This window comes from Trichosurus vulpecula, chromosome 1, assembly GCF_011100635.1.
Source record: "Trichosurus vulpecula isolate mTriVul1 chromosome 1, mTriVul1.pri, whole genome shotgun sequence".
Taxonomy (NCBI): Eukaryota; Metazoa; Chordata; class Mammalia; order Diprotodontia; family Phalangeridae; genus Trichosurus; species Trichosurus vulpecula.
The window spans coordinates 258,964,800-258,977,939 of record NC_050573.1 but is presented as its reverse complement, the minus strand read 5'-3'; the positions used below and the strand labels follow the sequence as shown (position 1 = coordinate 258,977,939).

General features: G+C 38.6%; 1 protein-coding gene across 2 annotated transcripts in view; it reads left to right on the top strand.

Annotated features, from left to right (window-relative positions):
• The window catches only part of LOC118833926 (ethanolaminephosphotransferase 1-like), a 155,393-nt gene that overhangs the window by 124,564 nt on the left and 17,689 nt on the right, over positions 1-13,140 (top strand). The gene's annotated exons all lie outside the window — the stretch shown is intronic.

Below are 13,140 nucleotides of genomic sequence, written 5' to 3'. Positions count from 1 at the left end.
GGGATAGCTAGCTTGTGAGTCTGGAGGGTGGGAGGGTAATGAGGTGGGAGGGTGTGAGCCTGACTGGGAGGGTGATGGTACCCTCAACAGTAACAGAGGAGTTGGAAAGAGAAGAGGATTTGGTAGGGAGCAGGGAAGGTTATGAGTCCAGTTTTGGACATATGGAATTTAAGATGTCTATGAAATACTCAGTTGGAGGTATCTAGTAGGCAGTTGGAGATGTTAGCCTGGAGGTCAAGAGAGAGGTTAACATTGGACAAACAGATCTGAGAACCACCTGGATAGAGATGATAGTTGAACCCATGGAATCTGATGAGATCACCAAGTGAAATAATACAGCAAAGGAGAGGAAGGTCCAGGACAGAGTCTTGGGGGGCACACAAGGTTAGTAGTGATCACGGCCTGGATGAAGATCCAGGAAGAGTCTGAGGAGCAGATAGACAGGTAGGAGGAAAAGCAGGAGAGAGCAATGTCATGAAAACCTAGAGAGAAGAGAATATCAAAGGCTGAAGAGAGGTCAAGAAGAATGAGGATTGAGAAAAGACCACTAGTTTTGGCAATCGGGAGATTCATGGTAACTTTGAAAAGAGCGGTTTCAGCAGAGTGATGTGGCTGGAAGCCTGTCTGCAGAGCTAAGAGTGGAGTGAGAGGTTTCGGATGTGGCAGCATCAATTGTAGATGGCTTTCTTAAGGAATTTGGCCACTAAAGGATAAGAGATATAGATGAAAGCTAGTGGGGATTGCTGGATCAAGTGAGGATTTTTTGAGGCTGGGGGAAACATGGCTTTTTTTGTAGGCAACAGGGAACCAGCCAGTACACAGGGAGACACAGATCAAAGGGGTAATCTATAGGATTCTTTCTATAGGAGAAGACAGGATATAATGGGCACATATGCATGGGTGACCTTGGGTATCTCACTTAACCTGAGTCTCAGTTTCCCCCTCTGAAAATGAGGAAAATCATATGCCTACCTTAAGAGGGATAAATTAATTGATAGAAAATGCCTCATCTTAGCACGGAGCTGAACCTTGATTCTAAAAGTCTATATGAGTGGATTATAACCTCTAGTATGTTTTACCACATCGGAAAAGTTTTCAGTAAGTCAGTCAGCAAGCATTTGTTAATCGCTTACTATGTGTTAGGTACAGTGTTAAGCACTGGGAATAGAGTGGAAAGGCAAAATCAAGCCCTGCAATCAAGGAACTCACATTATAATGAGGGAGACATCATGTTAATAAATAGATACATACAAAATACGTACAGAGATAAAAGATGATAATCTCAAAGGGGAGACATAGTAGACTGAGAAAGTACCCCTCCATTGACAGATTTTGTGTACTGTCTGAAGTTTAGTCTAGTTTAATAACAAGAGGCCATCACCCAAAGGTTGGCTATTGAAGTAATGGACTCTTTGGTCATGATGACCTATTTTAACTTAGTACTATATAAATGTGATCTGTGTTTATTCTAAGCCTTACTCACTATTTCCCTCTTCCACCCACTCTGTTTCATTCATTCGGTCTCCTTTTTTCTCCTTTTTAACATTTTTTTCCTCTCTTCCTTTTTGAATTCCACCTTGAGAGACTAGCTTTAATAATCCAAGCTGTCTCCTAGGATACTGTTTAATGACTGGAAAAATTAACATGCTTTCCAAAGTTCCTGGCTTCCATCTAGGGTGTAGCTTTGGAATTTTCAGGGCCTAGTATTATTAAATAGTTCCAAGGTCTTTGGAAGTGAGAGGTTATATTAAATTTAAATATTAACATAATTTACATTATTGTTACTACTGCTAATGTTGAAATATTTCTCATTATATTGTGTTCCTGGCACAGACGGCTTCTTTCTATTTTCCATTTTTTTTAATAGCTCCTATGCCTAAATTCTGAGTGTCCTCTTTCATCTGTTGGACAACTCAAGTAGTTGAAAAAAAGATGTGTTTTAGGTGGTTGTTTCTGGAACCTTATAAAAGATTCTAGGTGCTGACTAACAGAACATTAATTTTTCATCCCAAGGGCAAGCCTAAATCTTCATTTCATTTTTATAAGAAATGATTTGCTCAATCTTGGACCTTGAAAAAAATAAACACACAAAGAAACTTAGTTTCAGGTTAAATCATTTAATATTGACAAGAATTCAAGTTTTTTGGGCACCAAGTAGTATCTTTTAAAATGTATTACAAGAGTGACATTTTACTCTACTTACAAGCTGATTTAAATATGAAATATGAAAAAAAGTTACTTTTTCTGGCACTGCGATGATTCAGACATTTTTCTTGGTGACTTTTCCAGACCCTAAAATAGTGTTTTCCTTTTTAGCCTGGACATCTAGAAGCATTTATTGAGTAAACAGGAGCTTTTTTGCTATCAAGTCAGACAAGGGAAATGTGACCAAATGCGTATAGAGAAAGAATGGCCAATTAGGATATCAGAATCAGAGGGTCTAGGAAGAATCGAAGGAAGAAAATGACTCCATTGTGATGCTTTACCATGAGCAGTATAGATTTCTGTCCACAAAAGATTATTTACCTTGCCTTTAGAGGTATATAATGCCTAAAATGCTCTTCTGCCTTATGTTTAAGCCTGTTAGACCCTCCAGCTCCCTTCCTTGGCTTAGCTCAATTGCTTTTTTTGTTCAAGAGGCCTCTTCTGATTCCCTCACTTCTTAGTGTCTTCCCCACTCCTATCATTGTATTTTTTTGTTTGCTTAAATCCTGTATTTAATTTGAACTTGTTAAATCCCTTTAGGGGAGGGGCTATATCACCCTTGTTTTCATATCCTCAGCATTTAGCATAATCTTGGCATGGAGACTGGACTTAGTAAATATCAGTAAACAGAACATCCTTCATGAGGAAACCCATTCTGCCAAAGTGGATTGGCACCTCGTCTGCATTATAGCCTTAGAGACCCTAAGGACCTAGGGCACCAAGAATGTAAAGGGCTAGGATGTGTTGCAGGTAGTGGGTGGGAATTGAATCCAGGTCTTTTTGGCTCTAGGGCTAACTGTTTTATGCCCTACATCAGGGCTGTCCAGAATGCGGCCTCATGTGGCTGGCCTTCAAGCATAGAAATTTACATAAACGCTTTAGTAAAGGAAGCTGAGGAACTGCAAAGCTCTCACTAAAATGGCAAATTGAAATATGTTGTTTATTGTTTCAATAAAAACCTAAGGTTGAACAGCTCTGCCCTACATCATGTTGTCCGCCATATTGTTGACTGATGGATGGACTGATTGAAATGTGGGATTTTGACTTAATCTTCATCCTAGAGTTCTTTGCTCTGTGCACACATTCTCATGTAGAATTATAAAGCTGGGTGAGAACCTTAGAGAGCATATGTATATATGTATATGTGTATATATGTATATGTGTATGTGTGTATATGTGTGTATTGTAGTGTAGTTTCAACATTTTACGGAAAAGGAAGCTGAAACACAGGATATTCTAAGTGATTTTCTTAAGTTCACGTAGGTAATCAACAGCCATGTCAGAACTAGACTCTAGGTCACCTAATTTACTTCTGTGTTCTGCTCACTGTACCATTTGCATCTGGGCCTTGACTAAATGGAAAAAAAAAAGTCATTGAAAAGCAGGGGTTTATGAGGTCACGTGTATTTGCATAAACACAATAAATGCATTTGAAAAGTTACATAATGGAGACATTTTGGCTTTGGAAATTTGGCTTTTATAACTGAGGAAGGCAAAGAAAGATAACGGAACTCATTCTCATTTGTGCCATTCTTTAGTTATTCTACCCATCTGAAGTCAGAACTAATCATTTTAATGATTTCAAATCACTGTAAATATATCTCAGCATTTGGGCAGGGCTAAATAATCCTATTTGCTATGCCTGTCTGTGTTATCAATCATTGCATAGCAAAAAGACAATTGAATTTTTTAATAAACAAGTAAACATACTCCCATTTATTTCAGAGCTGATTATTTAGGACACTGATTATCTAGAATTTTCTCTTTTCCTCTCTCACACTAAGAGAATTGACATTTGGACATTTTAGTGCCCTTTAGCATATGTATTTTAGCTAGCTCATTAAGGATTTGGACAAAAGAAAAGGCAAAAAGAAGTTGGACAGAAGGGTATGGAGGAGATAAAGTCAAACTCAGATCTTTCTAATTATCTTTCTAAAGGCAATAAAAAGTTTGCTGAGTGCAGTAAATTTAGGTCCTAGGCTAGGACTTATTCATTGTGGAATGGAGGTAATTCTAGTTTTTTGAAATTTTCTCCAGCAGACATCCTTGAGTAATGATTTTTTTTTTGTTAATGGCATTCCATGAAATGGTCAAAAAGATGTTAGTTCTCCGTCCTGAATTTCTCCTTCTACTTCTAGGGGACAGGGAACAGAGGATACTAAGAATCACACAATTGCTAATCAGTTTACAAATATTAAAAGGTGATATTCTCAATTTGTGTGCTCACTCTAGGACTAAGGAAGAGAAACCCTATTATGGGAACTGGAGTCACACTGACATTTAATTCATTTGCTACGAATGAAACAGTAAGAGAGAAAGAAGTTGTAACTAAATGGAATGAAGGAATACAGTTTTGCCTGGGGAGGTAAAAAGAAGAGCTGGTTGAATGGTGTACCCTAAAATAGCTAGAAAGGTTCATTAATTCAACAAATTCTATCAATTAAGCATCTAGTGTTTAAAGAGCATTGGGGGTTGTAGTCAAGGTCAAGTCAACAAGCATTGATTAAGCATTTATTATGTGCCAGACATTGTGCTGAACACTGAGGACACAAATACAAACAAAAAGAAAGACAGTCCCTGCCCTCAAGGTGCTTACATTCTAATGAAGGAAGTCAACATGTAAAGTGGAACTGAAAAGCAATGAGGTGAAAAAGCTAAATCCTGAGCTAAATCCTGAGAATGAAGGACGGCTGTTCTGGGCCTTCCCCAAAATGGAAGTGACCAGAGGAACTCACTGGTGAAAGGAGGCTGCAAGGGATGATGGGGAAGGAGAAAGCAGCTGAGGCATGGTGGCAAAGTCTGGAGATATATGCAAAATTTAAAGATGTGATTCCTTTCTTTAGGAAGCTTACAATCTAGTAGAGGGATAGAACACAAACACCAATGACAGTAATAAATAGTATTGCACGACGAGTGCATTAGAGCGGTATAAAACAAAATTTGGCATGACATTTAGAGTGGTAATGAAATCGTTCCTGAGCAGAAGAACCAGGGACGGCTTCATGGAATAGGAGTCATTTGAGTTGGGCTTTGATGAGATGAATGAATAAATGCAATACTATGTGTATTTGTTAGAGATACAAATAGAAAAGCAAGGCAGCCCCTCCTTTCAAGGGGTCAACTTTCTAATGAGAGAGGCACAACACAGATGGGAAGGTTCAGTTGCCAGACAGATGGAAAAGTCTGGTGGTCCTTAGGGTGCAGATAGGAATTCAACAAGTGGAGAAGAAGAAAAAAGGCATTCTAGGTCTCGAGAACAGTATGATCAAATGATGGGTTTTTAAGGGTGGGGGAAGACATGCATGTGTCTGTAGGCAGCAGGGAAGGAGCCAGTAGATAGGGAGAAATTATAGGTAATAGTGAGTGGGGTAATAGCAGGGTCAATCTTCTAAAGACTATTCATATTGAACTTATAGTCCACTAAAAAAAACCTTCAAGTCTTTTTCAAACTATCTGACCATTCATTCACCAATAATCTGTTCTACTGAATGTTTTATAATGACATGGATGAAGGCACAGATAACATTTAAATAAGATCTGCAGATGATTTAAGACTAGGAGGGATAGCAAACACTCTGAGTAATAGACTGAATCTAAGAAAGAACTTGTGAGGCTGGAGCCTTGGGTTAAATCTAATAAGAGGAAATTCAATGGGAAAAATGTCAAGTCTCACTTGAGTTTAAAAAATCAACCTCATTGGAACAAATTGAGGGAAACACACTAGTCATGGCTTTGCTTAGTCCATAGTGAGCTCTTAAAAATCTTTACTGAATTTTTTTAAATTGAATTTAAAAGGACTCTCCTTACACTTACCACCAAACCAAACCATTTGACTACAGTTACTACAAGTAGTAGGACCGTGTTCCATTCTGGAAGTTGTACCAATTACTTGGTAAATTCTGTCTAAATACCAAAGATATTAGAAAACTGTTTTAACCTAAATTATGTAGATTGGTTGCCAAGATACTCCACATTTGGTAGAATTTGAATTCCTTGTAGCCAACTCTTTCGTTGGTAAAATCAGCATTCCTTTTGGGTAAAGTCTATACATCCCTCTCTCAGCAGGGTTTACTTCCATTTAGATAAGTCAATTTAAAACACCATATGATTAGCTGGAAAATAGAATGCCCCTGCAGCTTTCGGTATGCAACCAAACAGCCTAAACTTGACATTTTTCCTCCTGAATCTTTGAACCATCAGAAGCTTCTCTTCTTATAACAGTTTTGAAGGGGGGGGGCCTAGCTTTCAAAGTGATTGTATTTTTGTTCCTTACTGTACGTTTTCATTTGTAGTATTGCTGAATTATCTGTGATTTATTCCTTAATTGTAATTTTTCAAGTACTGGGCGAAATCTTATCAGCGATAGACAATATTTAAATGTTAGCTATTCACTCTCTTGACTATACACAAAGCAATAATAGGGAAAAAAATTAGTTCTTGACATTTAGCCCAAGGCAAAAATGAGTCCGGGTACCTTCTGAGCATTGGAAAGAAAGACTCAACAATGCTTTTGTATTCAGAAGTCACTGAACTCTCTCCTCTTCACCTGCCAAAGTTTTTTCAGTCATATGTTTCTATTCTGAATGTGGAGGGCGTTGAATTGGGTTTTTCTGTGGTGATTGCAAATACCACATGACCACTATCCCTCCTCCTTCAGTACATGTTTGAGGGCAAACTGCTAAAACTCAGGATAATTGTATCAGTCACCAGAACATGGACTTGTTTGAGCAGCTGCTCTGAAATGGTTATCCAAAATCTCTATTAAATAATAGAATAAATAAAACAAAGTTTACCATAGAATTGGATTGACCCTCCCCACTGTTTTTGATATGTCAACATCATCCAGTTGGAGTCAGTTAGGTGGTGCAATGGGCAGAATTCTGGGCCTAGAGTCAGGAAGACCTGAGTTTGAATCTGGGCTCAGACATTGGGCAAATTACTTAACCTATTTGCCTCAGTTTCTTTATCTGTACAATGGAGATAAAAGCACCTATCTCTCAGGGCTGTTGTGAGGATCAAATAAGGTAATAATTATAAAGTGCTTAGTGCAGTGTCTAGCACATAGGAGGCCCTGTATAAATATTATCTATCATTATCATTATTAATTATTATTATTATCGTTATTATGGCAGCTAGGTGGCACAGTAGATAGAGCGCTGGGTCTTGAATCAGGAAAACTCATTTTCCTGAGTTCAGAATGCATCTCAAACACATATTAGCTGTGTGACCCTGGGTGAGTCATTAACCCTGTTTGCCTCAGTTTCCTCATCTGTAAAATGAACTGGAGAAGGAAATGTCAAACCGCTCCAGTATCTTTGCCAAGAAAACCCTAAATGAGGTCATGAAGAGTCAGACGTGATTGAAGATGACTGAACAAAAATGACAGATCATTGTCATCAATTTACGGTGCAGAATACTAGAGATCCTAGCATTTCCATTGCTATATATTAGCTCACCCACAGAAATGACATAATTGCCACATTGACTCATAGGACCATATATTGAAAGCTGAAGGAGATCGCGAAGGTCATCTAGTCCAATACCATCGTTTCGTAGATGAGGATACCGGGCCCCCAGAGTGGTTAAGTGACTTGCTCAGTCACACAGCTAGTAAGCGGTAGAGTCAGTAATTTAACCCAGTTCCTCCAACTCTAAATCCTGCACCCTTTCCTCTTTACCAAGAGGCCTCCCATGTATGAATTTCTTCCCTCCAGTTTCGAGGAAAAAAATAAGCTTTTTTTTTTTCATTTCCATAATTTCTGACTGGTGGGCTGTTGTACATGATAATGGTAGCTAAAATTCCTTCTCTGAAAACTTTTTAGCAGACAATCCTGTTTGCTCAAAGGGAAGGCTCCTCAGCCTGGTTTAAGCTTTCAGAAGAGGGCTTTATATGCCAGACTTCAGGTCTAGTGATCTTAGGTCCCCCTAGGTTCACCCTTGTAGGCAGTGGTGGCAAGGATAACTTATCCACATAGTTCTTTTGATATATAATTATGCTCTCATTTTAGCAGTAAAATGACTGCTGAAAGGATAATGATAATAATTTACACTGGTAAAGCACTTTAAAATTTACAAAGCACTTTCTCCTTGGGTTTTTTTTTGGAGGGGGGAAGGCAGGGCAATTGGGGTTAAGCGACTTGCCCAAGGTCACACAGCTAGTAAGTGTGTCAAGCGTCTGAGGCCAGATTTGAACTTAGGTCCTCCTGACTCCAGGGCCGGTGCTCTCCTCACTGTGCCACCTAGCTGCCTCCAAAGCACTTTCTTTACAACAACATTGGGATATAGGTAGTCATATTTTAATACAATTAAGTTGTTATTTCTGTTTTACAGAGTAAGAAAAAGAGATTCAGAGAGGGTAGTGATTTTGCTCAGGATCACACAGTTAATGCATCAGAGGCAAGATTGGAACCCAAGTCTCCTGATTCCAAGTCAACCACTGTTTCCATCATAGTACGCCATGCTACCTCTTAACAGGAAGGAATACCCAAAGCCTTTTGTATCAAGAGTACTTCCATTTCCTGAACATTCCTGGAGATCTAGGAGCATTTTCAGGCCATCTCTCTAGGTATTTAACACAGGAACATTGGATTTTTCACTAGAAAGACGCCCATGAGTTTCTAAAGCACGGAACTGGAGGCAGTAGAATACCCTGATATAGCCTTCCTGTTGGTCCCTCCCCAAGATCCATCTCCTTAGCAGCACTGAGTACCATTTGCAAATCCCCATAGCCATGATTTTCTCTGCATTTGGTCACCCTTTTATTAAGTCTATTAATGAGCATTTATTAATTAATTCTATCATGCTAAGCAATGGGGATAAAAAAAGGCAAAAGACAATCCCTCATTAATTATATAACCTGTGGAAAGAAATAGCTATATGGACAAGATAATTTTCAATTGAGGACCTTAAAAGGGTTTTCAGGGCCTCAGTCAAGAAAATTTACAGAGCATCCATGTTTGTTGAAACTATCCTAGACACTCAAGAGAGATAGATTAGAGGTAAAAGCTGTGATTCCAATCCTTTAAGAATTGACATTTTAGTTGGAGATATACAATATACACACAACATACAAGCTGGTGCTCATCTTGGTTGTGCCAAGAGTGCACACATATTTGAACAATGGGAATGGAGTGGTCCGAGGAGTAGGGTTAGTCTAAAGTTTGGAAATGAATGTGATATAAAAAGCAAAGGCATCAGTGAAGCTAAATTAAAATTCTGCAGGAGTTCCAATGAGAGACCCTGAGGCTGTGCTTGAGTCTTTGTACTTCTTTCTGTGGCTGGTGCCAAATATATGGAACATGTAGGGAGGACACAGGTATATATACATATATATATGTATATAGATAGATAGATAGATAGATAGATAGATAGATAGATAGATAGATATAGATATAGCAGGAGGCTTCAGCAGTAACGGTCACATCATTTTGTATTGTTACTTTTTCTAGCTGTCACTGCTTCTGGTTGCTTGGAAAATAATGGCTTTATTTTTGGTTTTCTCTCTTTTCTCTTTTGGTTGATTTTTATTTCCTTGTGTTTTTTAAAGTTGGCTTTTTTCTTTTACCGTTCCTCCCCCCCTAAACTCAAGCATCACTGGAGCAAAGCAATTTATCCCAAAGGAGAGAAAGAGGAGAAAATGTCTGTCTCTCCTTGGGCAGTGGGAGGGGAAGTCCTTCGATGATATTTGATCCACGAGCTCCAGGTGGAAATTGAAAAGATCCTTCTTTGCTAGGAAGACATAGAAGAGAAACTCAACAATGGTAGAAGAGAATGTTACAGAAGAGGTGTAGAAAGCTTATGAAGACCCTTTATGATAATAATTAGTGGCTAGAATTTATATAATGCCTTAAAGTTTGCAAAGTGCTTTATAAACACGATCTCGTTTTATCCTCACAGCAACCTTGGTAGGTAGGTGTTAAATTATCCACATTTTACAGACAGGAAAACTGAGTCTAAGTGACTTGCCCAGAGTCACCCAGCTAATAAGTGTCTAAAGCCAGATTTGAACTTAGGTCTTCCAGACTCCAGGTCCAGTGCCTTCTCCACCAAGCTACCTACCTATTCTTGTGAAATCCACAGAATCAGGGGAGGTGCTTAGGGGTTTAAAATCACAGATCCTTAGGTACAGCTCTCCCATCTTGGAATGAGAATTTTACAGAGTGCAGAGTTTCTACTGATTGTTGTTTGTGGTCAGTGGGTAATTGCTAACTAAACTGATGCTTCAAAGAAATAACCAGCCATTGCCATTTAATAACTTTTGAATTCTACTCTGAGATGTTTCATTCTTTTCTTTGTTGGCTTTTTGATCTAAAGTCTCAATAGCTTCAGAACTGCAGCAGGAAATTTAGATTTAACCTCAAGAGTCAGTGTTTTGTCTTGTGTCTCCTCTAATCTAATGCAGATGTTAGAATGACTATATTTTACTTGAGATTTTATTGAACTTCTGTCTCAATACCCCCTCTTTTTAATAGAAAACATAGCTTAGCTGCAATGCTCATTAAACTCAGAAAATCCAGCAAGCAGTAATTTTGAGAATGTATACAAGTAGAAAAGAGAAGATTTAGGTTCCCTCTTTGGATTGCCTCATTATTTTAGGGAGAGTTTTTCCATTTCAGAAAAGGAAAGGGAAAGATGGATAAAGTAAGTATGTTGACAAAGAAATCCATGTCAAAAACTCAGAACATTGTACTGCCTAAATAGGGATTGTGTGAATACTTCCCTCGGGCAACCTGTGGTAGAGCCAGCAGGGGACGGAGGTCCAACTGCTTCTTTTAGTACATCATTCCAAGTTCATGATACTTCTGCTTTCCATTTTTTCCCCTATTCACTAAGTCCTCCCAAATGATAAAGTTTCATATCAAGCAGATTAAAATAGGTCCTCCTCTACCCTATGTAAATCACTTTATTATTTTAGGAAATCTCTAATTTCCATCACTTCATCTCCATAACACACATTTGATGGATAGGTCGGCTGAACAGGAAATAACTGAATACTGCACCTAATGAGATCCAGTTCCTAAGGGCAGAGTGCTGTCAGGAAGACTTGGAATGAAATGTCAACATAGAACAAAGCAATCTGGACTTTTTAATCCAATGCAAATTCATTTAATAGGTAAAATGCTGCCATGGCATACACATACAATTCAGGTGAATTTGGATTTCCATCATTTGCCAGTAAAGACCCAAAAGAGGGTACAATTATCAGTACATTCTCCAACTTTACAAAGGCAAAGAGGTTAACCTATTGATTAATGATGCACTTGTTTCTCATCTGAAAAGATATGAAACATAAATGTGGCCATTGTTTGTTGAGAAATTTAAAGCAATATAGTAAAAAGGAAAGAACTGTGAATTTCTATCATTGTAATTCATTGTATGATACTGGGTAATTCAATTGGCCTTTTTTGACTCTCAGCTTCTTCATTTATAAAATCAGGGGCTGGAAATAAACAATGGCTCAAGTCCTTTCTGCCTCCAGAATTATATCGTATATACTTGGCTTCAGATTTTCTTGTTTGCTTCTCTTGATGCTGAAAACAAGCCTAACGGCATTCTTTTTAAATTAATTTTTAAATTTGAATTAAATTTTAATTTTTTAAAATTTTTCTGTCCTGATCACAGAATAATGGACTGGTTTCTGAATTGTTGATCCTGTTGAGTGACTACTTCATTATTCTCAGCCTCTGATCCTCCTATGTAAAATAAGGATAATACTTTCATTACCAATGTCACCTGTTTGTAGATGATACTGTGCTGGCTTACATCAAAACTCAAATGGCACAGGGCTTGTTCAATATGATTCTTAATTACTCAAAAGAGCTCAGTCCATCTAGGGAAAGCTAAATGTATGAAAAATGTTTATTGGCCAGTATGTGATGTGCATGTGGAAGGCAAGTCCATCCAATTAGTCCATCGGTACACAGGCAGATGGACAGTGAGTTGAGCCCAGAATTAAGAGGAAGAGAGTGGGCGATTACACTTGGGAAATTATGTAGTTCTTTTAATGCTCCCAAGCTGCTTCCTGGCACAAAAACCTATCTTTTTAATTTTTTAAAATAAACACAAATGTTCTCTGGGTGATGCTACGTGTCTCTGAATCTTGAAACACAATACACAAGCCTTGAACTATCAGAAACATGGCTGACCCTTAGGTCAGTGGCACAAGAAGGTTGCCATGTATTGCCAACGACGGGTTTGTTTTTGTTGTTGATGAGTTGTTTCAGTCCTGTCCAACTCTCCATGACCTCGTTTGGGATTTTCTTGGCAAAGATACTGGAACGGTTTGCCATTTCTTTCTCCAGCTGATTTTATAGATGAGGAAGTGAGGCAAACAAGGTTTAGTGACTTGCCCAGGGTCATACAGACAGTACGTATCTGAGGCTGGATTTGAACTCAGGTCCTCCTGACTCCAGGACCAGTGCTGTATTCACTGTGTCACCCTTCCAATGATGACCTCATGCAAGTAACACTTCATTGAGGAAGTATGATCTGAATAAGAGGTGGTGGTATACTAAGAGTAAAGGATAATAGACAGCCGTGGAATGTTAGAAGATCTCAGGGAAGGTCTCTGGTCTATTGGGTAAAATCCCCTGTGGAAAATCTATGAAGGAAAACGAACAAGAACAACACAGAGTGAGAAGCTGTGGATGGGTCAGGATGGAGAGAGATGTCACTTGGATGAGATCTCAGATCTACTGAAGTAGACCTACCCCAAAGCGCTGGATTAATATGAATTTCAAAATGTTGGTTATTTTTAGAACAATTTTTCAGATCTTATCCAGTATTTGGCAGTCAGCCGGTTGTCAGTTGAGACAGTTGTCTTGTGTTTGCATGAATTTGGCCATCATTCATAGAGGCAGCTAAGTGGCAAGGTGGATAGAGTGCTAGACTTGAGTCAGGAAGACCTGAGTTCAAATCCTTCCTCAGATATTTATG